This window comes from Alligator mississippiensis, chromosome 3 (genome assembly GCF_030867095.1).
Source record: "Alligator mississippiensis isolate rAllMis1 chromosome 3, rAllMis1, whole genome shotgun sequence".
Lineage (NCBI taxonomy): Eukaryota > Metazoa > Chordata > Crocodylia > Alligatoridae > Alligator > Alligator mississippiensis.
This window is the reverse complement of record NC_081826.1, coordinates 105,012,449-105,039,915: the sequence shown is the minus strand read 5'-3', so window position 1 is coordinate 105,039,915 and position 27,467 is coordinate 105,012,449. Positions and strand designations below refer to the sequence as shown.

General features: G+C 41.4%; 1 long non-coding RNA gene across 1 annotated transcript in view; it reads right to left on the bottom strand.

Moving 5' to 3' along the window:
- Nucleotides 1–8,376: 8,376 nt before the first annotated feature.
- The window catches only part of LOC109283850 (uncharacterized), a 32,946-nt gene continuing 13,855 nt past the window's right edge, over nucleotides 8,377–27,467 (bottom strand). The window contains exons 2-4 of the long non-coding RNA XR_002091133.2: nucleotides 13,065–13,281; nucleotides 10,053–10,170; nucleotides 8,377–8,528 (exon numbers count right to left, since the gene is read on the bottom strand). This is a non-coding gene — a long non-coding RNA (uncharacterized LOC109283850). The remainder of the gene's footprint in view (nucleotides 8,529–10,052; nucleotides 10,171–13,064; nucleotides 13,282–27,467) is intronic.

Genomic DNA, 27,467 nt, shown 5'->3' with positions numbered 1-27,467 from the left:
GCACACCTGTTACTGGCGTTTTGAGCATGCAGTCCTCCAGTGGATGGTGCCTGCCTTCCAGGCACATTGGGCAATTCAAGGGGTGCACTGCAGTGTTGAGGTTGGCTATTTGGTTCCCACACTGTGATAGTGCTAGCCCTTTCCTGAGGTAAAGGCAGGGGTCTCAGCAGGCTGATTTTGTACTGGATATTTTTATTTTTAGATTGAGGGCAGGCCTTGCAGCCAAATACCCAGGCTCTGTCTGTTGTATCAGGGCCCCTACATGGGCCATATTTTGTTTTTTTCTTGTCAGATTGTTATCCCCTTTTTCCCTGAAATCAACCTTTACAAAAAGTCAAAAAACTCTGTCTGTCTTCTCCAACGTGCTGTAATTAATTACAGTGCATCAGAACAGCCTCCATGCTTGTGTATAGGCACCCTGTATTACCACGTACTAAATCAATGTGCAGTAACCAACACTACTGTGCAGTAGCACCAGCACATGTCTTTTAAGTGATGCTAATGTGTGGTAGACTAATATTACTATGAATTAAAACATAAGCACAGCTTTTGCCATGACGCACTGATACACAGTAGAATTAGTCTACTGCAGATTTAGTGTCTTGTGTAGACATGCTCCCTTAGTCTGAAGCCAGGCAGAAGGCAGGGCAGGGTGGTAGCTTAGAGACTAACTTGTTTAGAAAGGTATAAGCTTTTGTAAGCCACAGCCCAAACAGTGTTTTTGTTTAAAAAATGTTAAATATAAAAATTTTAAATGAAAACTAGAGCAATTCTCATTTTGCAAAAGGCTCTAATTTTATTTTTTATTTCTCCTTCATATGGTCTATTTTAAATGATCAGCTTAGTCACAGTTTACATAATAAAAGTGACTTAGGGACACAGGGCTAAATCCACAAATGTGATCTTAAAGGAGCCAGCAGCACAGGACCAGCAAACAGGTCAGCAAAAGGGGAGTTTGAGTGAGAGTTAGAGTGAGGAGTTTGCTGAGGAGATTGCCTGGACACTTTTTTTCTCACCATTCCATCATTGTAAACTTGTTGAGTGAGAGCAGGTAAAAGAGGAAGAGGAAATTACAAAGTAATCAATGGGATGGCTGGAACACACCACGATGCCAAAGTCCCTGAGTGCCAGCTCTTTTTCTACATATACTCTTGTGGGCTCTGTCTAGGCACAGCCACTTATCACCAAGGCTTCTACCCAGGATCTGTGCATATCTGTACCAGAGATAGCCAGATGGAGGAGTGCTTGTGATGTGAGAGGTACTTCCTGGTGGAGTCTCTCAGGAATCGGGTCAAGGAGTTGAGGGAGGAAGTGGGCAGGCTCAGAAACATCCATGAATAGAAAGCTTTAATTGACTCAAGGCAATCATGGAAGACACCTCAAGCATCATGGGAGTGGGACAGCCAGAGAAGGCATTGGAAGAGACAGAAGACACAGGTACTCCAGAAGATGGAAGCTGGCCACTTGTCACCTCTGGCACCAGATAGCACTCCTCTTCCAGACCTGTGGTGATACAAATGGAGAACAGGTATGAAGCCCTGGCATTGGATGAACAGGAGTCCACTCCAGTGACAAGAAAAGCCAATCCATGCACATTAGGAGTAGGAAGGATGAAGACCACTGTTGCCATGAGGAAGTGAAGAGGGTGGTTGGTTGGTTAGTCCATCCTGTGGAGCACAGAGACATCCATCTCCTAGCCTGATCTGTTGGCTCAGGAAGTCTGTTGCCTGTCAGGATCCCTCATCTGAGATGTCAGAAGAAAGTTCCCAAGATTCATCTAGCCCTCTGACTACTACTCCATGCTGTTCATCCATGTGAGAACTAATGTTACTGCCAGAGGTGACCTTAAGCATATGAAAAGTGACTGCATGGCTCTGGGAACAAAAGTGAAGTGTACAGGGACCCAGCTGGTGTTCTCATTAATCTTTCCAATCAAAGATAAAGACCTGGCTAGGAGCACATCCTGGAGATCAACAAATGGCTAAGTAGATGGTGTTGCCAGCAGGGCTTTCGCTTCTTTGACCATGGGGTGGCATTCCAGGAAGATGGACTGCTGACAAGAGATGGGGTCCACCTGATGAACAGGAGAAAGAAATCCTTTGCATATAGGCTTAATAACCTAGTGAGGAGGGTTTTAAATTAGGTTCACTGGGGGATGAAATGGAGGTCCTAGTACAAGCACAGGATTATGATGTAATTGGGATTATGGAGATATGGTGGGATAATTCATACAACTGGAGTTATGGTGATAGATGGGTATAGATTGTTCAGGAAGATACACAGAGGAAAAGAATGAGGAGGTATTGTCCTATGTATAAAGACTAGCAAATTGCCTGTCAGGAATGATGGGGGGGTGAGCGGGGACAGAGCACCACCCCACACCACTGCTGTCTCCCAGGAGCAGGAGGAGGGAGCTTGCCCTGCCAACCCCTCTGTCCCTCTCAGCCAGCACCCCGTGCCACCCACCTACATGGAGCAGGGGCGGAGGGAGCTGAGGCCAGTGGTGCTGTCATGATGACACTCCACTGTGCTGCTGCCGCTGCCTCCACCTCCTGTCTGGAATTCTCTTGAAACACTATGATTGGTTGTTTCAGACAACCAATCAGAGTGTGTATAAAGCATTATGGACAGACAGACAGACAGACTAAGGCTTTTAATATATTAGAATGTATGTGTTCTGTGGTGCAGTAGAAAGTGGAAGGTTGGCCTATTGAAAGCCTCTGGGGATAGATCAGAGGGGAGAGCAGCAGAAAGGATGTCACGGTGGGTATTTGTTACAGGCTTTTAAATGAGGTGGAAGAGGTGAACAAGGACTTCTTTAAACAACTGAGAGAAGCTTCCAAATCACAAGACTTGATTCTTATGGGTGACTTTAATTATAAAGATATCTGCTGGGAGGGAAACACAACAGTGTTTAACTAGTCCAGGAAATTCCTCAGGTATGTTGGGGATAGCTTTTTGAAACAGAGGCCAAGTAGGGACAAAGTTCTTCTTGATTTACTGCCCACAGACAGGGAGGCCAAGTAGGGATGAAGTTCTTCTTGACATACTGCTCACAAACAGGGAAAAATTAGTTGAGAATATGAAGGTGGAAGGTAACTTGGGTGACAGTGGGTGCATCTACATGTGCCCCTGACTATGCATTTGGTACTGCTTTAAGAAGTACTAAATGACTGCTCAGTACCTACCAGTACTGTGCAGTCCTGGCAGCGCATAGTTATTTTTAGACATTATGTCACCATAGCAACGAGCTATGGTGACGTAGCTTGTCATTATGGCAATGTAGCATCAGCATCACCATTTGTGCCCACTAATGCTATGTCGCCATAGTGATGAGCTATGTCACTGTAATTCATCACTATGACAATGTAGCATCTCATGTAGATGCACCCAGTGTCTGTGAAATGATAGAGTTCAATATCCTAAGGGGTGGAAAGCAGGAGAGCAGCAGACTAACGACATTAGATTTCAGAAAAGCAGACTTTAACCAACTCAGAGAAGTGGTGGACAGGATGCCCTGGGAAGTAGATAGGAGGAGAAAAGGAGTCCAGGAGAGCTGGCTGTATTTTAAGAAGGCTCTGTAGATGGGAGGAGAGCAGCGGATGTGATATATCTTGACTTTACGAGGCTTTTGCCATTGTCTCCCTCAACAAGCTAAGGAAATACAGACTAAAGTAAGGTGGATACATAGCTGGTTGGATCGTCATGCAGAGAGAAGTCATCAATGGCTCAAACTCTAGTTGGAAGGAGGTATCAAATGGGGTTCCTCAGGGGTCTGTCCTGTATCTAGTACTGTTTAACATTTTCATTAATGATCTGGACAATGGAATTGAGTGCATGGTTAGCAAATTTGTGGATACCAAGATGGGAGGACTTGCAGACACTGCAAAGCAAAAAGCTAGGATCCATAATGACCTGGGTAGACTGGAGAAATGTTCTGCAATCAATCAGATGAGATTTGATAAGAACAAGAGCAACGTTCTGCTCTTGAGATAGAATAACTGCATGCACAATTACAGATTTGGGAATGACTGGCTAGACTACAGTACTACAGAGAAGGATCTGGGGTTTACAGTAGACCATAAGCTGAATAGGAGCCAACAGTGTGCTCTTATTACAAAAAAAACTCAACAGCATACTAGGCTTTGTTAACAGGAATGTCCCTTGCAAATCAAGGGAAGTGGCTTCACTTGGAGTACAGTGTCCAGTTTTAGGCCCCACCCTTCAAGAAGGATGTGGACAGTTTGGAAAGAGTCCAACATAGCCACAAAAATGATTAGGGGCCTAGGAAGCAAGACTTACAAGAAATTGCTTAAAGAACTTGGGTTATTTAGCCTTAAAAAGATAAGGCTGAGGGGGGATTTGATAAGTCTTCAGATACCTGAAGAAAAATTTCAGAAAGGCCTGTGTCCAAGGGCAATTTGGTTGTAGATTAGGAGGAACTTTCTGACTACATAAGTGGTCAAGCATTGGAACAGGTCAACTAGAGAAGCTGTAGAATCTCCTCCATCCCTGGAAATTTTCAAGAGCATCTTAAACAGACACTTGGCTGGGATCATGCAGTCCGGGATGCTCCTGCCTTGACCAGAGGACAAGATCTCATGAGGTCCCTTCCAGCCCCACATTCCTATGATTCCTAATTTCAGTTTTAGTCATTTAAGTCTACAATATGGCTCTTCAAATTCACTGTTCAGTTACTGCCTAATCCTTGAAGCATCTAAACTCCACAGGTACCTATATTTCTGATAACTAAGTTTCTCAGGTGCATAAAGTTCTGCTTCTGGCTATGTCCAAAAATGCTTTCCTCAAAACAGGGTTGAACAGCTGGGTCCCTATCACTATTTTATATTATGTATTCACTGGAAAAGGAACTGGAATTCATGTTTTATTTTCTCAGGTGATACCCTAACCATTAAGCTAAAGTGTCATACTTTTTCTCCCTCATTCTTTCTCAGACTAGTTCAATGGAATAAATCTAATGAATGGATATGGAGTACTCTAAAGGCATACTCCAAGATAGTAGAAGATATATGGTATGTTCAAAGTACCACAGCCAGACCAAGGCCAATAACTCAATGCATGCTTTAAGCCCTACATTTTTTCAACCCTTTATTATAGACACTAAGAATCTCTTCTTGCTTTCAATCCTGTGCCATAGCGAAGAATCAAAAAAGCTTTTGTTTACATGCATTTGCAATTTTTCTGCCAATGTATATTTTTCACTGGATATAATTCAGCTTCTTAAGGCTATTTCATTGAAATATTCATGTTGTAACATCTAATAATACTTTCCATGGGCTTTCCAGACTTGAGTTTTTTCTAGATTACCATCTGCCAGCAGAATTATGGTTTGTGAGAGAGCTCTTCTGAAAATCCTGTGTGGTCCTTGCCAGAGATTCTGATGCCTCAGACATTTCTGGAGGACTGCCAGTGCTGGTGTGGAAGCCAAGACTGACCTATTACAAAATAATGGAAAGGAACCTTACATAAAGAGAGAAGGAGTTTCTCCCCTAACATTCCTGCTCCCTTTCCCTATCGTCAAATTTGGGAGGTGATGTTCTTGATCTAAAGGAGGCAGTGAAATCTAATAGAATTTAGCTTCAGGAAAACCAAGCCCTATTCACCTCTGTTACCAACCAGTTGTGTGGCAATTGCCAAATCTGTTCATAGCCCCATGCCTCAGATTCTCCCCATTTTACAGATGAGTAAAATTATAAATTACTCTTTGTGAAGCAAATTGGAAGAAAAAACCTTACATAAGAGGTTGTTGTCGTTATTCACGCATATGTTTGTGTATGTACACACAACATGCTGGGTTATGGACAGCTAAGAGGAAGAGGGTTTTTTGGGAATCATGGAGATTCATGTTTTTTAAACCTTCATAGTCAATTCCAGTATAATTTCATTCCTGCCTAAGACTACAGGCATTATGCTTACCTTGTGCAGCTAGAAATTGCCTTTACTTCTATGGCCAGGTTGGATTCTCTCAGGTAGACTACTGCATAATACTGATTATTATTGTATACATTTAATTATAATTGTTACTTTTGTGATAACAAAAATAAGGAAATTTAATTTCAATATGATTTTATATTTTGCTAGTCTTTGTTGATAACATTTCATTTAACAGTGTAGAAATTGCATGTAAATCAATATGTATAATTATTTCATATTACATGTTGATTACGTTATAACTAAGGTGTGATTATTAAGATGCTGTACTGCAATGATAAAGAAACAGTAGGTATGTATTTCACAAGTTAATAGTTTTCTTGTTCCTATACTATAAGGCAGAGGCTAGTAAAATTTAAATTAATAATGGATTTACTGTAAATGTTCTAGTGTGTGCATTGAACTTTAAGGAAAGCTGTCTATTAATAGTACTAGGGAACTTGTCATGATATATTCCTATGCTATTTGCAGGAATATAGAAATAATCACGCTGTACCAATTAAAGTTTATATTATGTATTTTAGTCACTATGGGCACATCCAAATATATGCACGTGCAATTTGTGGTGCCTCAACACTGTTTAATGAGCCACAAACTGCACATGGCATATGTGCAACTGTTCGCTGCACTGCAAATTTGCAACACAGTGCCAGAATTTTATATTGAGAATTCCTGGTATCAAAAAAAAGGCCACAAAAAAATGTGGTGCAGGGCATGCTCCAAGAGCATGTGCCAGTACAACAGAAAGCTGGGCCCTCCAGGGAGATGCTATGGCTGCTGACCAGAGCATCTCCACTGTTTTAGGTGTCACACAGCCCCTCCAGCATGCTGGGAGCTGGGACCTGGAAGAAGCAGGAAAATGGCATTTTCCCTGAATTGGGGCATTTTGCCCCTCAGCAAACCCTGTGTGCAGAGGCATGTGCAGTGGTACAAAACAGCAGCACATATTTGTGTTGCTGCTATTTGTGATGCAGCAAATGCATGCCTCTGCATGTGTGGAATGCACCCTATGTAAGCAAATGAACACTTACAGGATATTTAAGTATTATAAAATAAGTCATTACCAATTACTGTGGGTATATGTCAGACCAAGACTGACAAGCTGAAAGATGTTTTCCATGAGAATTACCCTTAATGAAGGCTGTCATTTGGGAACTAGATATGATGGAGGAGAGAGAAGTAAATGGAGTATGCAGTAGCTTTTTGGTTACATGAAATCTAGATATTTAAACAGACTTTTGGGGGAAAAAATGAATTTCAAAGCACTTTGAAAATATGACTCTGAGTATACAGTATGCTTTGGTGTTAAATTCAATCCTGCATCTTGATTGCAAATAAAATGTAACTCCCTTATGGATTATTAAAGACTAAATTGCTGCTGCCTGTCTTACAGTGATACAAGAGAATACCCTTGAAAGTAAGCTGCCACAGAGTTGCTGAAATGAAAGATACATATATCCACAGACTGAGATACATAAGCAGCTCCCATTCATTCTCTCCCTTCACTATTATTGATTTGATCTCAAAAAATTGGCAGGCTTCCCCTAACACTCTTGTCTGATTTCCCAGGCTTGTTCCCTGTACTAGGATGTATGGGACACTTCCTCTAGTGACACCAGTTACAGGGTGATGGCTTGTTTATGCATTTTAAAACAAGGAATGTTTACTTCAGCATGAAAAATGGTAGGAATTTGAACTGTCCTTGGATTTTTCTGACAACAGCAATGACACTGACTCCTCTAGTTGGGAATAACAACCATCAAAATGAGATTATTCAAGCCACAGTAAACTGCAGTCCAGTCCAATATAGCTAGTGGCTGCTAATTTATGGGCATTTTCTCTACTACCAGGGAAAGACTCCTGTCAATTTATACCCAAGCAAACAGCATCGGTGAAAGAAACAACAGGTTCCTGGAAAGAAAAAAACAACCAAATAAAGTCAGAAGAGGGGAGGGGGAAAGAAACTTCTACTATATTCAGCTCTCTCTCCCTCTCTCTCTCTTCCTCTCATAGTAATCAGGATATACTTTCAGCTCTAGCCTCAGAGAGAAAGAGAGAAATAGGAAAGAGAAGACAAAAGCCACATTTTAGTTTAATCCTTAATGGATGATAGGTAATGTAATAGAATTAATATCCACCCATGTCATAGGCCAGATCCTCAGCTGGTGAAAATTGATTCTGCTCCAGCAAAGTGAATAGGGTTATTTCAATTAAATCCCACTAACGATTTGGCCATCTTTTTTTTTCTCTGCAATAAACAGCCATGTAAAGTACATTAAAATTGGATGAAGCAGCCTAGTAAAAAAGTGACTGGGTACTCTGGGTGGCTGCTGTATAAAGGGGAAGTAGCTACCCCTGGTTGCCACTGCTATCACAGTCACAATCACACAGATGCAGCAAAAAACATTATTTTTGCCCCCCTTCCCTGTCACTACCTGGGATGTTTGCCCTGTCACCCTACCTTTGTTACACCACTGGGTGCAGATCCCTTTGACTTCACTGGAGCTCCGCTTATTCACACCTGCTGAATATCTGATCCATTTTTCACTATTTCTCTGTCTCTTCATTTTCAGTTCCTATTGATATCCATAAAAACACTGGACTAATATCATATTTTCTTGTGTACCTCATGCCCCCAAATAAGCTGTGCACCTTGTTTTGAGAAGACAGAACTAATAAAAAGAACCACAGAATCATGGCTGCATTCTGATGGCAGAGGATCCGGAGCGCGCGATTGAATCCTGGCATCAATGCCCCGCCACAGCTATACATTTAACTCTCACACAGCAACTGCCAAATTGGTAGCAGCTTTTGGCTATTCAGTCAAAAGCAACTGCCAATTTGGCAGTAGCAATGAAAGGGTTCAAATTAAGTGTGATGCTGTACTCTGCCCCTTTCTCCCTATGGATGGGAGAAAATCAGAGCCCTGGCAGCCATAACAGTATCCTTATGTCTATTATGGCACAGACAGAAGGGTTCCCAATTAAGATGTCTGCCCCAGTTTTGGAGAGCTGACTTTGGGGAGAAAGGGTTTGTATGGTACTTGAGTAAATACAGGTTGCATCTACATGAGACATTTACTGTGCAACTGCCTAATTAGGTCCACAGTCAAATCTCAGCATCTACATGTGAGGCCCTATTAAGCTATAGGAAACTAATTAACTCTGCCGTAGATTAGTACTTATAAATGCAAGTACTATCCAGTGGTGGCATTCTTTAATGTGCAGCTGTGCACATGTAGGGACTGCTAGCTAGCCCCACACTGGAGCATCCTCATGCTCAGCCAGCCCCTCCACAGCACATTCAGTTGGGTCAGAGCAGCCCCGAGCTGACAGGTTGACCCCCAGGTTTCCCTGCCATGTGGGGCTGCTCCAACACAGCTGAAAGTGTAAGCAGATGCACTTTGCAGGTGCACATATAAACAATATGCGCCAGAGTTTATTCATTCACATTAATTTCATGGACAGATATGCCCACAGTGTCACAAACTGCCGACCAAAGGAGACACTGTAAAACACTGTCCTATGAATAGTAACTTGGAGTTTTATTAGTCAAGACTATTATCGATCTTGCGAACTTCGCATAAGAGCTAAAATTTCTTGACATTTTTAACAAATATAATCCTTTTGCCCCAGAACAGATCTTTCTAAATTATGGATGAGAGCAGAAAACTAGAGTAGGTTTATGATTAGGAGTCAAATAGGACTGTCAGTGCATCTGATAATTCAGAGTAACCCCAATGTAATCACAAGAGAAATTTTAGATATACTTTCATATAAATCTGGGCAGAATTTGGCCCTAAAGATTAAGATTCATATGCTCTAGCATGTTGACAACACTGCATTTTGGACAAATACTGTTCTCAGGCACAGAAACAAGAATTTGGCCCTTGGCAACTGCAACAGTACAACAAGAACCACACTGTGTGATTCAAAGCATTATTTACCTAGATTCACTGTGAACAGCAAAGTGATGTGTGTTCTCTCACATAGCACCTCTAATTTTTTCATTGCACTTGATGTGAAACACATTAGTAGGACACTAATTACATTATAGCTCAAATTTTCCAGCTTTAACTCAATTTCTTAAAATTAACCCACCTCCAAAGGATGGTCATTTTCCCATTTTCTTTTCTCTCATCTCATTGAAACCTTCCTTAAATGAACTTCCAGAAGGATAAAAGGTGTTTCTTCATACCAGTTTCAATGATTTTTTTTCCTAGAGAAAAATAAATTCAAGAGTAATTTTTGACAGGCAAGAAATCATACCCCATGCCTGAAAACAATTTAATTCAACAGAAATGACACCAAGAAAAAATATAAAATTGCTCTGGTTATTTTTTTCATGCAGTGACAAAGATTATTAGCTTTTGACAAATGACACATTTAACATTTATTAATTCAACTTCCAAGCCAGAATATCACAGCTTCTCTCACTCCCTGGAGGAAATTGTTCATTATATCCTTCAACTATAGGAAAGGAGAACTGACATCACATAGAAGCAGTGAATTGATCCCCACTTAGCAATGCACCCCTATTCAGGAAGGGCAGAAGTTTAAATCTATCTCACATCAATATAATTTTAGCATGTGTTGCACACAAGCAATCTTCTAAATAGGGATAGATTTATAAGCACATGCATAAAATTAATGTGCAGATGATACCAAGCGCGGGGGGAGGGGGGAGGAGTAGTAGATATGCTGGAGGGTAGAGTTAGGATTCAAAGAAACCTAAACAAATTAGAGGATTGGACCAAAATAAATATCATGAGGCAAAATAAAGAGAAGTGCAAGGTCCTGCATTCATGACAGAATAATCCCATGCACCAGGTGTACTGGGTGTGGGTTCTTTTTAGTTGACTGGCTCCCCTGTTACCCTTCTCAGAAAATGAGTTTCCCCTGTTTAAATCTTGCCCGCCATGACTTGTATTTGCAAGTACTATCCCAGAGAGGAGTTTTGTCATGAGCAGCAATGCTTGAGTTGATGCTGACAGGCTGGCTTGGGTACAAGGATGGTTCAGTGCCAGGGTTGCCTGGCAGGTAGCCCCACATTGAAGTACCCTCATGCCTCAGGTCATGAACAACGCATGGCCCCAGAGGCTCGGGGGGCACAGCGACTGCCCGCAGGCAGCAGTGTCAAAGGCATGACGGCGGTGAGCATAGAGCTCCTACAGGTGGCAGCAGCAGTGTCAGCAGCAGGGTGGAGAGAGATGACTTCCCACAGGTGCCACCGGCAGCAGCGATAGCCAATTGCAGGGGGTGCATGTGCACCCATGTGCACTCCCTACACATCGCCAATGCCCCAGGCAGCCCCTCCACAACACACTCACATCAGTCAGAGCAGCCCTGGGCTGGCAGGCTGACCCTCAGAGCCCACTGCCAGCATGGACTGCTCTGAACAGCATCCATGTGCTGCACATGAATAAACTCCAGAGCTAATTGTTCCAAAGTTATTTGTTCCTGGGTACACATTTAAACAGCATGCCTGGGAGAGATAACTCCAGAGTGATAAGCTCTGGAGTTTATTCACATACACTAATTGCACATTTAGACATGCCTAATTTTTTCAAATTTGTTTCTCACTTCCATAGGCTCAGGGAGAGCTGGGTCTGAGAGTAAGGAGCAGGGAAGGAGGTGCCTAAACCCTCAGATTTATTTTACCTACTTTAGCAGTGGGAGAGGGATAAATTCAAAGCAAACCTCCAATAATTAGATGGAAAAGTATATCAAATTCATAACTTTTCCATATAAAGTATCTGGTTATTGGGGGTTTTCTTATAACCAATGTCCCCTTATATTCAACTAAATATGGTATTTCTCTTTGAATAGGATTGAGGGCAAGCAGTGAACATTAATTAAGTAGACATTAACAAGTATTAGCACTATAGCCTATTATTAGAGAACAAAACCAAGTTTATGTAAATCTAATCCACTGAATGGATCATTTATTTTGAGTCTGATGCCCAAGCTCCATTCTCCACTAAGAGCAAGAGGATTTGATTATGAAATAAATCTGGTGGATGTTAAAGTACAATTATGCTAAACGATTTTTCAAATGATCCAGACAATGTCTTTCTTTTCTTCAGTAATAATAAGTTATAAAGTCATATTGTATGCCAGAAATATACTGAGCAGATTATTAAACTAGCTCTAGGCAGTGATGGCTGGAAAACTAATTTTACCGGGGCTTCTAATATTTCACATCCATTTAAAAAGAGCAATAGAACAAATAAACACCACGCCAGATGTTCAGTGTCAAAGCGACTGAGTTCTATTTCAGCTGAGCCTAGCAATTCTTGCAGGGCATCATGGGAGATGACATCTCTTGCAGGGCAGCAGATGAAATCAGGTGTTGAGCACAGAGGGAGCACAATTTACTCTAAACAGTTTTATTGGTCTCAGCAAAAATTTGTTTCACGGAGAGAAAAAAATAATAATCCTCCTTGCAAACAAAGATGTTAATAACTTTACAAGATAAATGCTTGCCTTCCTCTAGACATTAAGCCATTTTTTTTGTGCAGGCTTTGCAAAATTTGTAAACTGAATTAAAGAACAATTTTCTATGTCTTTGATATAATAACTATGAAAATGCACTCAAAGTATGCACAGATCTGCAGGGGAGGTGTAAACATAGCTAGTGTTTAATTGGCAAACAGTAGTGATAGGGCCGGGGGGAGGAGAGGAGAGTTTTTGCATCTATTTATTGCCTTCCCATTTTTATCTTCTCTTCATGCCTCCTTGAGATAAAGGAAAAGAGAGTTGACATCTATGCAACAACCACAGTATGAAACAACTACCAGTAAACAAGTCACCAAGCTATTTACAAGCTAGTACTAGTAGTCAAAATATATCTCTGCTATCATAAGTCATCAGTGTCATGATATAAATCTTTTTTTCCATGAGGCATATCAATAGGTACTAAGCAACCTGGAAATAAGGAAAAAATAAAAAAGGAAGAGATTGCTGCCTAATTTAAAATCACAGACACTACTGTGTCAATTAGGTACCATAGAGTCAAGTCTGAAAATGTATATGCACATGGAAGAATCACTTGATCATGCTGAAAGTAGTTATTTAAAAATAACTGATGTTGACTTCAATGCAGCTACTCACATTAGGAAGTTAGTCACTTGTTCAAATATTTGTAGGTTCAAGATGTGTAGGTGGTTGGTAGAAGAGGCATAACAAGCAATTCCTGTACCTTGGGTGGCAGTGGTGGCAGTCGCAGCAATGGTGGCTGAGCAATCAACAGTAGCAACTGCCATTCTTGTGCCCCTTCTAAATTGGTGCCCTTGCTGGTGCTCCAGTCACCCACTCCTAGTGGAGGCCTCTATAAAAACAAATGACAAAAGCAAAATTAGAAAACGATAAAGATTTAAGATTAAGTCTTTAAGATTTATATATACATTTTTTTTTCAATTGGAATCTTCATGCTTGTCTGTTGGATTTAAATGGGAATATTTGCCACCATATGAATATCAAGAAGCAACATGACTTACTAACCCTCCAGTAATGCTACTGGTTAGTAGACAAAGTTCTTTGGGTAAATCTGATATCTTTTATTAGACTAACTCAAATACTTGGAAAATTCTTCTTTACAAGCTTTCAGGTACAAGAACCCTTCATCAGGAAGCATTTGCAGTTGGTCTATGCTCTTCCTGGATGGAATAATAAAGAAACCAGAAGCTGTTATGCATGTGAGAAAGCCAGTCAGTGAAAATGGAATTGTAGAATTGGGTGTTCAAGAAACACATTTTGGTTTCCCAGCTCCCTGAAGTTTTTTATTTTAGGCTATAAAGCAAATTAGGAAATATTTCTTTTAGGCCAGCTAGCAGCTCATCTCTCTACCATTTTTGGTTGCATTGTTCTGTATTCCTGCCATTGGAGTACACGTATATACAAGCACTCACACTAAACAGGTATTAAAGAAAAAGAGACTAAATAGGTAGAGCAAAATGAAGTACCTCGGTGATAAAATACATGCACAAATCATTTCCATATTGACCTGATAAATGTCAAATACTTTGGGTGCATCTACATGTGCAATTAATGTGCATGAATAAGTTCTGGAGTATATTGCCCTAGAGTTTATTCATGCACAGCACACTAAGCCCAGTCAGAGCAGCCCCAGCTGGCAGAAGCCCAGAGCTGCTCCCACTGGGCTTAGTGTGCTGTGGAAGGGCTGGCTGGGGCATGACAGTGCTTCAGCATAGAGCTAACTGGAGGGCAGCTCCTACAACAAAACATGCTCATGCCTCAGTCAGTTGGGCTGCACTTACATGTGCACTGCTGTGAATTAAAAACTCCAGAGCAGACTAGTACTTATACTGTACTATTACTAGCCTACTCTGGAGTTTATTAGTATCATGCACTCTAATAAGGGCACACATGAAATGCAGAAACATTTATTAGTTAGTTAGGCAGCTCTACAGTAAACTTCATATAGATGCACCCTGTTTGAATTTAGATACTGCTGGGACTGGCCTAGAACCAAATAACCTGTGAAAGAAAGGGTAGTAATTTGTGAGATTGATATTGTAGTCATAATAGTACAGTAATATAATAATAAAGCCTGACTGAAGACCAGTCAAGGCAAAGGACTGCCTTTGAAAATCAGCCTTAAGCATTCATGTATATATGAATTCTGTTTCAAATGGCAAACAAAATATATGATGGCTGGATTTAAAAATGCAGAAAAAGGAAGAAGAGGAGTGTCTGTAACAACAATTTTCATGCGGTTTCATTTGACTGACAGTTTATTTCTTGTGTTTTTGACTGACAGCAGTTAGGAGCAGACAGAACTGAAAAAAGAGAATGATGTCCCAATGACATGAGAAATGGGTCAATAATGAAAAGTCATGGAATGCAGGGAAAGAGTGGTAGGGAAGAAGTAAATGAGAAGAGAGAAAAGAAGAATGAAAATAATGTTATATTAAGCACTGACAGCAAAAGAAGAAAGGAAATTGCTGCAGGACCAGTTGGGCATCCAAAGGCCCTATTTGGGCCTGAGCTGTTATGCAAGATCAGAGCTGAAATCACCAGAGATCTGAGACTAAGAAACCATTACAGAGCATTTCAGTTTCAAAGTTGTTTTCCATGATATGTGTAGCTAAAGAGGGAAAGTGAAGAATACCAAGGGTTATTGTGTGTTTCGCCAATATTCTGTTTCTGTATTTAAAGTAAGATCTTATTGGATTTCACTTCTATTCTTAGAATATAATTTATAACACTGTAACAGGGGACTCCTTCCCCATTACTTGAGAGAAGGAAGAATAGGGTAGCAAAGCGCATGCTGCTTGCAAGAGCCAAGTTAAAAGCACTGCAGGACTCAGACTGTAAACTGCAGGAAACTACTGAACAGGGGATGAGCAGCACCTGGGCTGTACAAGCCAATGACTGAAAGGGTGGTCAGGGAGAAAGGGCCATATAAATGTGAGCCTGGAGCCCCAAAGCTCAGATTCTCACTATGGAAGAAGCCCTACAGGCGTGCAGTATATGAGGAGCTAAGTTCTAGGTTTTGTTTCTTTTTTTGTTTAGGGTTTGTGTTAGACTGAAGGACTGGATTGTGGGTGTAGGGGGGGAGGAGACACCCTGAGTTCCAAGTCCTTCAAAAGGGCAGGCTGAGTAAAATGAGCTAGAGCTGCCTGAACAGGATGACCCAAGCCAGAAGTGCTACCAAGGGGAGTACCCCAGAGATGCTCCATACTGTGAAGGGCCAACACCCACACAGAGACCTGCCAGGGTTGGGGACACAGGGGACAACTAGGGTTAAAGCCTAGGGAGAGAGGTCAAAGTCTGGCAGGTCTAAAGGGTCCCAGCTAGTGAGAAAGAGAGTGTGGGCCAGGGGAGGCCCAGACAAAAGAGAGAGAGAGAAAAAGAGAGCCCTGCTACAGTTAGGAATGAATCAACTGGCAACCTGATGATGAGCGGGATGGGGCAAGGCACCAAAAGTCAAACTCTGGGCATCTGAAGGCAGCCCTCCTTCCTCCCCCCCATCCAATTTATTAACTTTCTCTCTCCTCGTCATATTTTAGGCTGTTTGATGCTGTGGCCAAACATGGGCTCACTTAAATGACCGATCACATTCTTACATAAGATACATCAATAATTAATTTCACCGGGAAATAAATATTGCTTTCTCACATGTCCTTCAAGGGGAAAAAGTTGCCTGCACTGTGTATTTTTGACCCCTTTTTGAGCTCTACAGTAGAATATCGTGCATGGTTGTTGAAGGAGAATGCTGATATTTATAGCCTTGATGCTAAGGCTTCCTGAGAGATCCCAGCCAAACAAAAACATACTTTCTGCATTGCAAACCTGTTGCCCAGTGTGATCACTAATAAACTTTTTCTTCTTATTTTTCATGTAAAAATTAGGCAGCTAATATGTATAGCACCCAAGACAGTTGGAAAACAGCCCTTCTTAGGAAGCGCTCCAAGTCTATATACTATGCTAAAGATCATGCTGTCAGGTGTGACCACTGATGGCTTCCTTCAGTGGCAGCTTTTTCTATCCTTCAAATAACTTTGGTAACCTTGGCCATTTGTAGATGACACTTTTTAGTGGGTTTAAAGTGGGTTAAATGCCTTTTGCACCACTTTAACGGCATTGCTGTTTGCACATTTGGCAGTGTATTGTGCATTAATTCCAGCTGCTGTAGCACATTCAGCTGCATAATACACCTTAAATGACTTTGGAAAGCAGCAAATGACTTTGGGGTGCTGCAAAGTAAAACACCTCCGAGGAATTTCCTACCCTACAGCCATGGAGGGAAGTACCAGGCTCTGTGCAGTTCAGGGGCTGTGCAGGCAGACTGTGCAGGCAGCCACGCAGCAGCTCAGGCAGGCAGGCTCCACAGAAAGAAAAAAAAAAAAAGCAGTAAGCCTGATGTCTGTTTTCCCCCCCACCACCACCCCCAGAGCCTGCCTGCCTGAGCTTCCCTCTGTGGCTGCTGTGTCCCCTGGGACTGCCCAAGCCAGGTGCCTGTGGGTGGGTGCCTCCTGTTGGGGGCGCTGCTGCTGCGGAGGGAAGCACTAGCTCCCCCTGCAACTCAGGGACCGCTCTGCCTGCCAGCATCTCACTCTCTCCTCCCTGCCACTGAAAAGGCAGGTAAGGATCAGGCTGTGACACGGATGTACATGACGCGGGGGTTTACTTCGCCTTAAATTGAAACAGTGTTTTTAAAACATCACCGCTTCAATTTAGGGAGAATTAAACCCCCATGTCATCTACCAATGCCCCTTGAAACAACAGTAGATTCTCAGGTTTATTTAAAAATGCACATCAGTCATTATTAAGGTGGCTGCTACCACTTCTGGAATGGAACAGCTTGAAAGCTGTGTTGCTAAAGTCAGTTGTGGAAACAATAGTCCATGCTGTTCTGAGGGCATATTTTTTCCCATGACCTGATATAAATGCTGTTTCTGGTTTCTTGACCTAGTACATTTCAATACCAGGTTCAGCCACAAAAATGTATAATATGCTTCAGCTGTATAAGCATCTTTTCCATACTTCAATTAGATACTTCCCTGCCTCCCAATTAAAGCTGCTAAAACTTTAAATCAAGCTACTGTTTTAGTAACTTGACTTTGGTTGAATATTCCCTTCACTTAGTCAACAGAGATTTGCATGTTCAATATGCTCTTTTTTTTTGTGGAAATTCTGCCTTTTCACACTCATTTCTTTGTCATTGGAGTCCAATTTATTTATGCATTTTGAATTTCAGATGCATGGTCCAGGTCTGGGACTTTTCTTAAAAACCATTCTGATGGATTAAACCTTTTAAAGTTTTATTAGTGCTTATATTTTATATTAATTGTATGCTGTACCCCCAGGTATTTGCACAAAAGGGCATTTTAGAAAGGTAAATTCAACTGATGGATGAATTTCTCTGCAGAGGTTTATTAACATTTTTGTCATTTTATCCCATTAAATACAGCACCATCCCTAGGTGATGATAAATGCAATAGCAGCACAGACTTCACACAATGATGGCAACCTGGTCCCAATAGTTTTCTCAATAGTGGACTTACAGCAAAAATTAAGCATTCAGTGTTAAAAGTACTTTATAAAAAGAAAAAAAAGAATATTCATTTTTTTAAAAATCTGCTTCAGCTTCTGCCCATTTTTCACTAATAGTTGAAGAAATGAGTCTGTTAGCAGGAACATTCCCCAAAATGGCATATTTAAGTGGCAAAATTAGGAAGTGCAATTATGAATTTATAATTGAATAATTAGTATCATAAACCTGATACATCTGTGAAAAAGAACAGAAACAAATCACATGACTTATGAGGCCTGATCCAGGGCTCTCTGAAGTCAGCAAAAAGGGACCCAGCAGACACTACACCAGGCACTGTGTCCTGTCAGAAAAAAAAGCCTGAATTCTAAATTTTGATTACTAAATATTTACAACGATCTGTTCACGAACAAGCTATAGAGCAAAATATGTTCACAGAAATTATTCAGCAAACTACTTCCACTACTGAATTACTTTGAGGAAATTACAATTTATTTATGTTCCTGGCTACCTAGAAACTGAAAAGAGACAAAAATCATTGAATGACTTATTCATTACAAACTGTTCCCAACTGAGCCGATGACCTTCTTTCTCTCACACTCTGTAAGTCACTTAATTTAACTGTGCTTACATTTTACTTACCTATAAAAATACTTCTGTTGATGGGAGTCTGAGATGCATTATAATTAAATACTTTAAGATCCTTGGACAAAAAGTACTAGTGAATAGTCCAAGAAAGTAAAGCTAGGGATAATGGAATAGAATTGAAATAATGAATGCCTAGGGCCACATATCAGGAAAATGCTCTTATTAATAAGCTCTATTTAAACTTTGGAATACTATCCTCAAATAAGTAATAGAAACTTTACTTTCCTCTTTTATAGATTAAAAAATGAATGACATACCTCAGAATATATTGTAGGGAACAACCTTTTTCTGGCAGGGGCTAGCCAAGATAATATAACACGTCTTATCCATATCGAACTCTTAAAATTCCTTCTGGTTCATATTGACTTAGCTAGGCCAGCCAAAACTAGCTTTTATTCCTTTTAGTAACATTATATTTGGTAAAAATGCAAAACATCTGCATTTTCTTATACTTCATACAACAAGTTGTCGATGAGGTGCTCAATTTGGAAACAAAATTTTTGCTGTAATAAGTAAGTGGAAGCAAAGTTGGCCTAGTCCTGACTGATATATTAAGTACAAATGAGAAAACCTGCTGTTGAAACATGCTTACTATTGTATGCCTTTTTAAATTACAAGAATGCACTGCTGTTCAGAAGTGTGCATGTGGTGAAGACTGCCCTTGCCTTGGTATCAAAAAACCTCTGGTTTCCACAGAGCAGAAAGAACACAACTTGTTTTCCAGATTTCAAGTTGACCTTGCTGGCACTTAGAAAATTCCTATTTCAGTTTATAAACAAACTTGGTTTTGATCTAGAAGCATTTTACTGAAAATCATATGAAACATCAAGGTGTCTTTTTTTCTGATCAGAATGCTATTTTCTGATCACAAGACACTAAAGCTGTGTCTTGCTCACAGATGAGTACTGCATGGCATTCCCAGATAAGCTGCTGTTCATTTTGAACATATCTTTATTTTCCTTTGCTTGAGAAATAAATGTTTCTCAATAAAAAATAATTTTTCCCCAATGTACAACTTGAGTCTCACCAATAGAAAATGACCAGGTCTTTTCATGTTCCTGACATTTAAAGGAGTGTTTTTATTTTGGTGACCCCCTGAGGGCTACCAGCCCACAGTTTCATGAATCCTCGTCAAAAGACCTTATCACTTTCTGTCTACAACCAAGAATAGCATTATCTCATATGAAATCCAGCCGAACAAAGCGAGCAAGGACCCAAAGGCATGATAAATTTAGAGCATTCTTTAATATTTAAAGTTCAAAACAGCATTTTCATTCTTGGCTTTAAGCATACTTTTTATGGTTGCCAGTTTAGCACTTCTTTTTACAGCTCATACAAACAGTGTATCTAAATCCCCAATGGTGCAATTGAAACAATGATGTTACACTGCACTGCAGTGGTTAATACTTTATATCTACCCAAAATGCTGTGAGTTTCTGGCTAAGGACAAGAGCTTGAAGTTAACCCCTACTATCTTACATATAAACATCATATTTTGGAAAAATTATTTTAGAAGGAATGATGACTAGTAAATAGCAGACATCACTATAACCAAACTTTCATACACGGCCTGATCTAAAGAACAAAGAAGTTACTGAAAATCACTTTCAATGGGCATTATCTCAAACTGTTAATTCTTGTTAAAAACTGTTAACATAGAAGAAAAAAACCTTTTAATCAGCCTAGTATTAGGTGTTTGTGCTGAGATATTTGATTATAATTAAGGCTTAAACTCTTCATCAACTAATTAACATTTATCTTAAAAATTGTTACTGGGTGAAAACCTGTGGGATTGTGTTAAGATCATAACAGTAATTTTATTTCCAGTGAGAAAGATCATATGCCAGAACTGTAACTGTTACCTACTGCTGTTATGTGGGTATATTCTGCTGTCACAGTGCCCGGAGTGGATGTGAAAGTATTCTGCAAAGGAATTATAAATTGTAGTGCAGTGGTTCTCAAACTATAGTTCATGGAGAACTTGTTTACAGAGAATTGACTGGTCACACAGTAAAGTCTTACTGTTTTCAGTTGCTAACTAAAAGAAGCTGATGTACATAAAATACTTCCTTTTCCTTTTTCATAAAAATACTTCCATTAAATACTAGGTTTTTACAAATAAGTAATCCTTTTATTTGTCTGAGGTTTTGGTATTACTTCACCAATGAAACAGAAGGCTGCCTAGCCAATTGTGAGAAGAGGAGACAGTTCATAAGACATACATGAACTTAAAACAACAGTTGCATATAAGAACGTCATCCCTATAAAAATAAATGATCAGAAGCTTAGGCAAAATTTTCAGTTCAGAGCTTCCCATCCATCTCATCTCCAAAATTCTGCTCGCCTTCTGTCACTCAGCACTTACATACGCAAAAAGTTTATGACTCCAAATTTTTCTTGAATAGGAAATAAATGCTCTAGATTTGGATTTCACCCACATACGTTTAAATGATTCTAACTTTCCCCAGAGTTTACCATAATAAAATTTAAATTTATCCTGCTTCAAGCTGTTGCTGTTACTCTTTTCCTCTTACTTCAGTAGCTGTTCCCATAGTAGACCTTGTTGTATTGTGTCATAAATTAGATTACAACTTTTTGGGGAGTTTGACTGAATTATATTACTTTGGATGACACCAAGGTAAATTAGACCAGAATCTGGCCCTATATGATTAATTATTTGGCATTTCCTTTTAGACACACCAGCTGCAACAGGCTTTACACTTCATAGATATCACAGAATCAGGAAGGAAAGTCAAATGATTGAAAAATTTCATAGAATGACAGGTTTCAAGGGTGGGGTGGAACTTGATCTGGAGATGCTGAAAACTTTCATTCAAGTTCAGTACAGAAAAATGCAAACTGCTACACCTCAGGAGGAATAATGAAAAACACAAATATAAAATGGGGGCCACCTGGCTGGATGGCAGCACTATGGAAAAGGACTTGGGAGTCCTGGTAGACCACAGGCACAATATTAGTCTGAAGTGTGATGCAGCTTCACAAAAGTTGAATGTGGTTTTGGGATGCATTAATAGAAGCATACAAAAAACTAGAACTCTTGGTTCCAAAATGATACGTTTTATTAGACCAACTGGAGAATGGCAAGAAAATTGTCCTTTTCTGCAAGCTTTCGGGATCAAAGTCCCTTTGTCAGGCTCTGGGAAAAGTATAGATGGTACAAGATGGTAAAAAGTCCCCATAGGTAGGAAATAAACTTCATTTTTGCACAGAGAGAGCTGAAGATGGAAGTCTGTCCCTCAGGGTCCATGAGAGTGTCTTTATGAGCTGTGTTGAGTAGCTCTTTGATGTGTTGATCAGGTAGAATTCCTTCCCTGAAGGTGTCAGATGGGAGGCAGGGAGGTAAAAAAGCTTCCTTGTAGATCTGCAGTGAAGTTTAAAATCCAAAATCAGCTGAAATTTGGCATCTTCCATGTTTCAGGGGTGTACTTGGTAGCCGTGTTGGTCTGAGACAAAAAGACATACAAAAAACTAGAACTCTTGGTTCCAAAATGATACCTTTTATTAGACCAACTGGAAAATGGCAAGAAAACTGTCCTTTTCTGCAAGCTTTCATATAAGACACAAGAGGTGCCTCTCTATTCAGCTCTGGTTAGGCATCATCTGGAGTACTGTGTGCTGCTCTTGGTTCTTTCCTACCTTGGAGATCTCATAACAACAGCAGTCTCCCAATGCCTGAAGAAGGGTGCTTGTGCCCAAAAGCTTGCAAAGAACTTTTTTTCCAACTACTTAGTTGGTCTAATAAAAGATGTGTATGTCTTTAGACCAACAGAGCTACAAGCAACAACCCTGCAGTTCTGGGTTGCACATTTTTAAAAGGACATGGAAAAATTAGAGAAGGTCCAGAGGCAGGCAACAATATGATATGGTAAGTTATATGAGAGGCTGAAGGAGCTAGGCATGTTCAGTTGTGGAAAAGGTGCTTAAGAGGGGTTATGATAGCAGTCTTTAAATACTTGAAGGGCTGCCATAAAGAAGAGGGAAAACACCATTTTTCTTTTGCTGCAGAAAGGAGCACATGGACCAATGGCTTGAAGTTGCAGAAAAGTAAGTTTGGATTGGATATCTGGAAAAACTTCTTCATTGTTAGAATAGGAGGCAGGGGAATAGACTGCCTAGGGAAGTTTCATAGATTTCATAGACATTAGGGCTGGAAGGGACCTCGGAAGATCATCGAGTCCAGCCCCCTGCCCAAAGGGCAGGAAGTCAGCTGGGGTCATAGGATCCCAGCAAGATAAGCATCCAGTTTCAACTTGAAGGTGTTCAATGAAGGCGCTTGAACAACCTCCGGCGGCAGGCTGTTCCAGACCTTGGGGGCTCGGACAGTAAAGAAATTCTTCCTTATGTCCAGCCTGAAACGGTCTTGCAGTAGTTTATGACCATTCGACCTAGTCATCATCCCTTGGGGCACTCTGGTGAACAAACGTTCCCCCAGATACTGGTGGTCACCCCTGATAAACTTATAGGTGGCCATCAGATCACCCCTGAGCCTGCGCTTTTCCAGGCTAAAGAGCCCCAGGGCTCTCAGCCTGTCATCGTAGGGTCTGTTTCCCTGACCTCTGATCATGTGCGTGGCTCTTCTCCGGACTCTCTCAAGCTTCTCCACATCCTTTTTGAATTGTGGAGCCCAAAACTGGACGCAGCACTTCAACTGCGGCCTCACTAAGGCCGAGTACAAGGGGAGAATGACATCCCGGGATTTGCTTGAGAAGCATCTATGGATGCAAGCCAGCGTTTTGGTTGCTTTACTAGCTGCAGCATCGCACTGCAGGCTCATGTTCATCTTGTGGTCAATGATGACTCCCAAGTCTCTTTCTTCCATAGTGCTAGCCAACATAGCACTGCCAAGCCTATAAGGATGCTGCAGGTTTTTCTTCCCAAGGTGGAGAACCTTGCATTTATCGGCGTTGAACACCATCAGATTCTCGTCCGCCCACTTGCTGAGCCTGTCCAGGTCAGCCTGGATCACCCGCCTGTCTTCTGGTGTGGATGCTTTGTCCCAAAGTTTGGTGTCATCGGTGAACTTGGCCAGTCCGCTTCTGACTCCAGTGTCCACATCATTAATGAAGAGGTTGAACAGTATGGGTCCAAGGACAGAGCCTTGGGGGACCCGACTCATCACAGGACACCACGATGAGTGACTTCCATCAATTACTACCCTCTGGGTCCGACCACGGAGCCAATTTTCCAGCCAGTGGATCATGGAGGACCCAAGGCGACAATTGGCCAGTTTCTCCAAGAGGTGATCATGGGAAACCAGATTGAAGGCTTTTTTGAAGTCAAGATATATGACATCAATCTCTTCTCCCTTGTCCAGGTGATAGGTCACCTGGTCGTAGAAGGAAATGAGATTGGTCAAGCAAGACCTACCCGCAACAAACTCGTGCTGGCTATCCCTTAAGATGTTGGCGTCGGCCAGTCCATTAAGGATGGCCTCTTTAATAAACTTTTCTAAGATCTTCCCCGGGATAGAAGTCAGGCTGATGGGCCTATAGTTAGCCAGATCCACTTTCCTCCCTTTCTTGAAGATAGGCACCACATTGGCCTTCTTCCAGTCTTCGGGCACTACACCAGAGCACCAAGAGTTTTCAAAGATCCATGCTAGAGGCTTGGCTATGATGCTCACCAGCTCCTTGAGTACCCTGGGGTGAAGACTGTCAGGGCTGGCTGACTTGAAGGTATCCAGCTTCTCAAGATGTTCCTTCCCGAAGTCAGCATTAATGGAGGGCAGGGGATCACCCTCACCCGGACTTCCCTGTCCCATAGCAGGCATGGGCGTCCCATGGGACTGATGAAAGACCGACACAAAGTAACTATTTAAGTTGTAGACTCTCCATCACAGGAGGTGTTCAAGAAGAAGTTGGACAGTGGTCAAGGATGATCTAGGTTATGCCTATATTTTACTTTGAGTATTTCTCATGCTTCTGGGCTTTGCTAGTTGCCCCCTGCTCCCCACCACTCTTTCTGCTGCATGTCAGGGTGTTTTTAAGCCTTCCTCGGGGCATTCAGGGTTGGCTACAGCCATGGCTCAGGATTTTGACTGGGGTGTGTCAATGCTTCTGCTGGGGCTGGAGGCTCCTGGCTAGGGGGTTCTTGCTTCTCTGCTCGGGGTTAGACTGATCAACATATTTGGGGTTAGAAAGGAATTTCATCCCATGGTCAGATTGCTGCAGACTGGGGTTAGGGGGTTTGCCTTCCTCAGTAATGGGGGCAATGCCTATCTACCCAGGATCTCTTTGAGCATATATTGACAACATTTTATAGAAGCAGGACATTGACTGTAGCAGGTTAGAACACATATGAGGAAACAGTCCATTTAATAAACTGCTTGTAATATGACTTAAATCTTAGGATAAGATAGTAAAAGAAAGCATAATGAATAAAAAGAAGTGGGAAGAGAGAACAAGCCATTCTTCCGAGCAATTAGATAAGCAAAATTGTTTCTTGATTTATGGATTATACAATGAAATGTATGGGATTACCACTTGAAATGCAAGAGCAGGGAACTTCACACAGTGGCTGAGTAATATATTTTTATATTTCACTTGAAAGGTTTTAATGTGGGGTAGATAAAGAAAGGGAGTTTTTAAGATCTGGGTACTGTTCCATAGATTGGAAAGATTGGAAGACTGGAAAAGGTAAAAAATATTATTTCCTCACTATCATCCACGCTAAGAGTCTCTGTGGGATTGTGCTGGTACCAGTAGGAAAGCATGATTAAAATATCAGTGTCACCAATCCCATTTAGGGAACATAGCTCCTAACCTCAGATAAAACAGTACTTCTTTTGCTGTACCTCTCATGGTGAGGAGGCCTCATTAGTTAACACAGTCATGATCTGCTGGTTAAGAGTCTGAAACCCAAAGGCTATATAGGAAGATAAGAAAATGTATGCCTTCAAGAGAGATTTTTTTTCTGAAGTTTTGGGAGAGTTTGGTGATGTTCACACTCACAAAGATAATCATATAAAAGAGATGTAACAAGGAGCCAGAGGCACAACAGCAGTAGGCAGAACTTCCAGCAGGATAATTTATGTGTTAGAAGGAGCGCCAGATCAGCTTGCAGGGGTACCATGGTCTGAGAGTCCTTATGGCGGGGCTTGCAATCCAGCAGTAGTATAATAGAGCAGGGCCTGATTGGGGCATGAAAGAGGCTCTGTGCTACACCAAGGCTGAGACTGCCAGAGACCTTAAACCAGGTAGATTACTAAAGAGGAACTGTGAGCTACACTTTTTATGCAGCCAGAGGGCTTCATTTTGGTTATAGCTGGAGGGATGAACTTTCCTGTTATGACTTGTATCAGTGGACCAGATTGGAACTAATCAGGGGAAGCAGAGATCCCAGTTTGACTGGGGGGCACACAGCTGTTAGGGGTCAGGGCTTGAGACCCAGAATGGGTTTAAGCCAAGGCAGGTTTGAGCTTAGACAAAGACAGCGCCAGGGGCCCAATGCCCAGACAGGGCCCAGACAGGACATAGCAGGAGCCAGAGGCCCAATGCCCAGACAGAGTTGAGACAGGGTCAGGGGCCCAGTGCCCAGAATGGGGCAGGAACCCGCAGACTTAAATGGAGCAAGACCCAAGCCTGTAAAGGGGCCAAGGATCAGGGCTGAAAGGAAGGTCAAAGTGAGACTAGAAACCCTGAAGCCTGGTCTTGCATAATAGACAGGGCTGGATGGCCCAGCTAGAGAATAGGGGTGGGAGCCAAACAGGTCAAAGCGCTGACAAGGCACAGAAAGGTTGAGAGCAGCCTGATAGGGGACTGTGGCAAGCATCCCAAAAATGCTAAAGTGTTAACACCTGTGAGGCATGGGTATAGCTGTAGGGGAGGTCAGAAACTATGTATAGCCTTTAAAGTGACTTGTGTCAGAGAAGGGGCCTATGGGCCACAAGATCCAGGTTTCTGAGCAGAACTCAGAGACAAGTGGTCTATAAATAAGTTATAGACTGGGAGGATATAGACTTACTCTGGAGACCCTGGGCCAGCCTTCTCTAGTCTCAAGATCTGAGAATAACAGCAAGGCATAGCAGGTGAGACTGAAGGGAAGGAGCAAATACCTGGACAGCCAAAGTAAGAGCAGAAACTTGGCAGCTACCAGGGGTGGAAGAGCTGCCTCTTGAAATCAGTCTTGGCACAAGAGGCTTTCAGTTAACATCTCTAACAATGATGATAAACAGCTTTTCCAATGCACATCAGTCCTAAGCAATACCCTTAGCATTCTTAGACTGGACCAATTCTGAGAACAGTGAGTCAATTGTTCATTTTTTTTTATATATATATATATAAAATACTGTTTTCTAGTGTTGAGTGAGAAGTTGTATAAATAAGTAAATAAGCAGCAAAGAACAAAATAAAACTACCAAATAGATTTTACATGTAATCTAAATTGAACAGGAAAGCAAGACGCTGATTCTTGCTTGCCACGCTTCATTTGTAGTCATTTCCAATCAGCAAGTGAAAAGGAGTGTAAAGTCGGTATCTTCAGCAATCCCTTACAGTTGAGGATGACTGTCTCCATGATTGTCTTATCTGTGTGTCCAAAGATGGCTGATGAGACCTATCTAGTATCAACAGACACTACTGCAGCTTGGACATGTGGTTCCATGTAGGGTGGGTGGCACTGGATTCTTGATTATGTCTATGACATGCTGTTTCTGCCACTCCCACTTTTCTATCTCCTGTTGTTGTTGTGAGGTTTCAAAGTATTGAGATCCCTGCAGCAGACTCTTCCTCCATTTGGGGCAGTCCTGAGAGATAACCTCCCATGAGTTGACATAGATGTTACATTTTTGTTTAAGTTGGCCATGACGACATCCCTAAAGTGCTTTCACT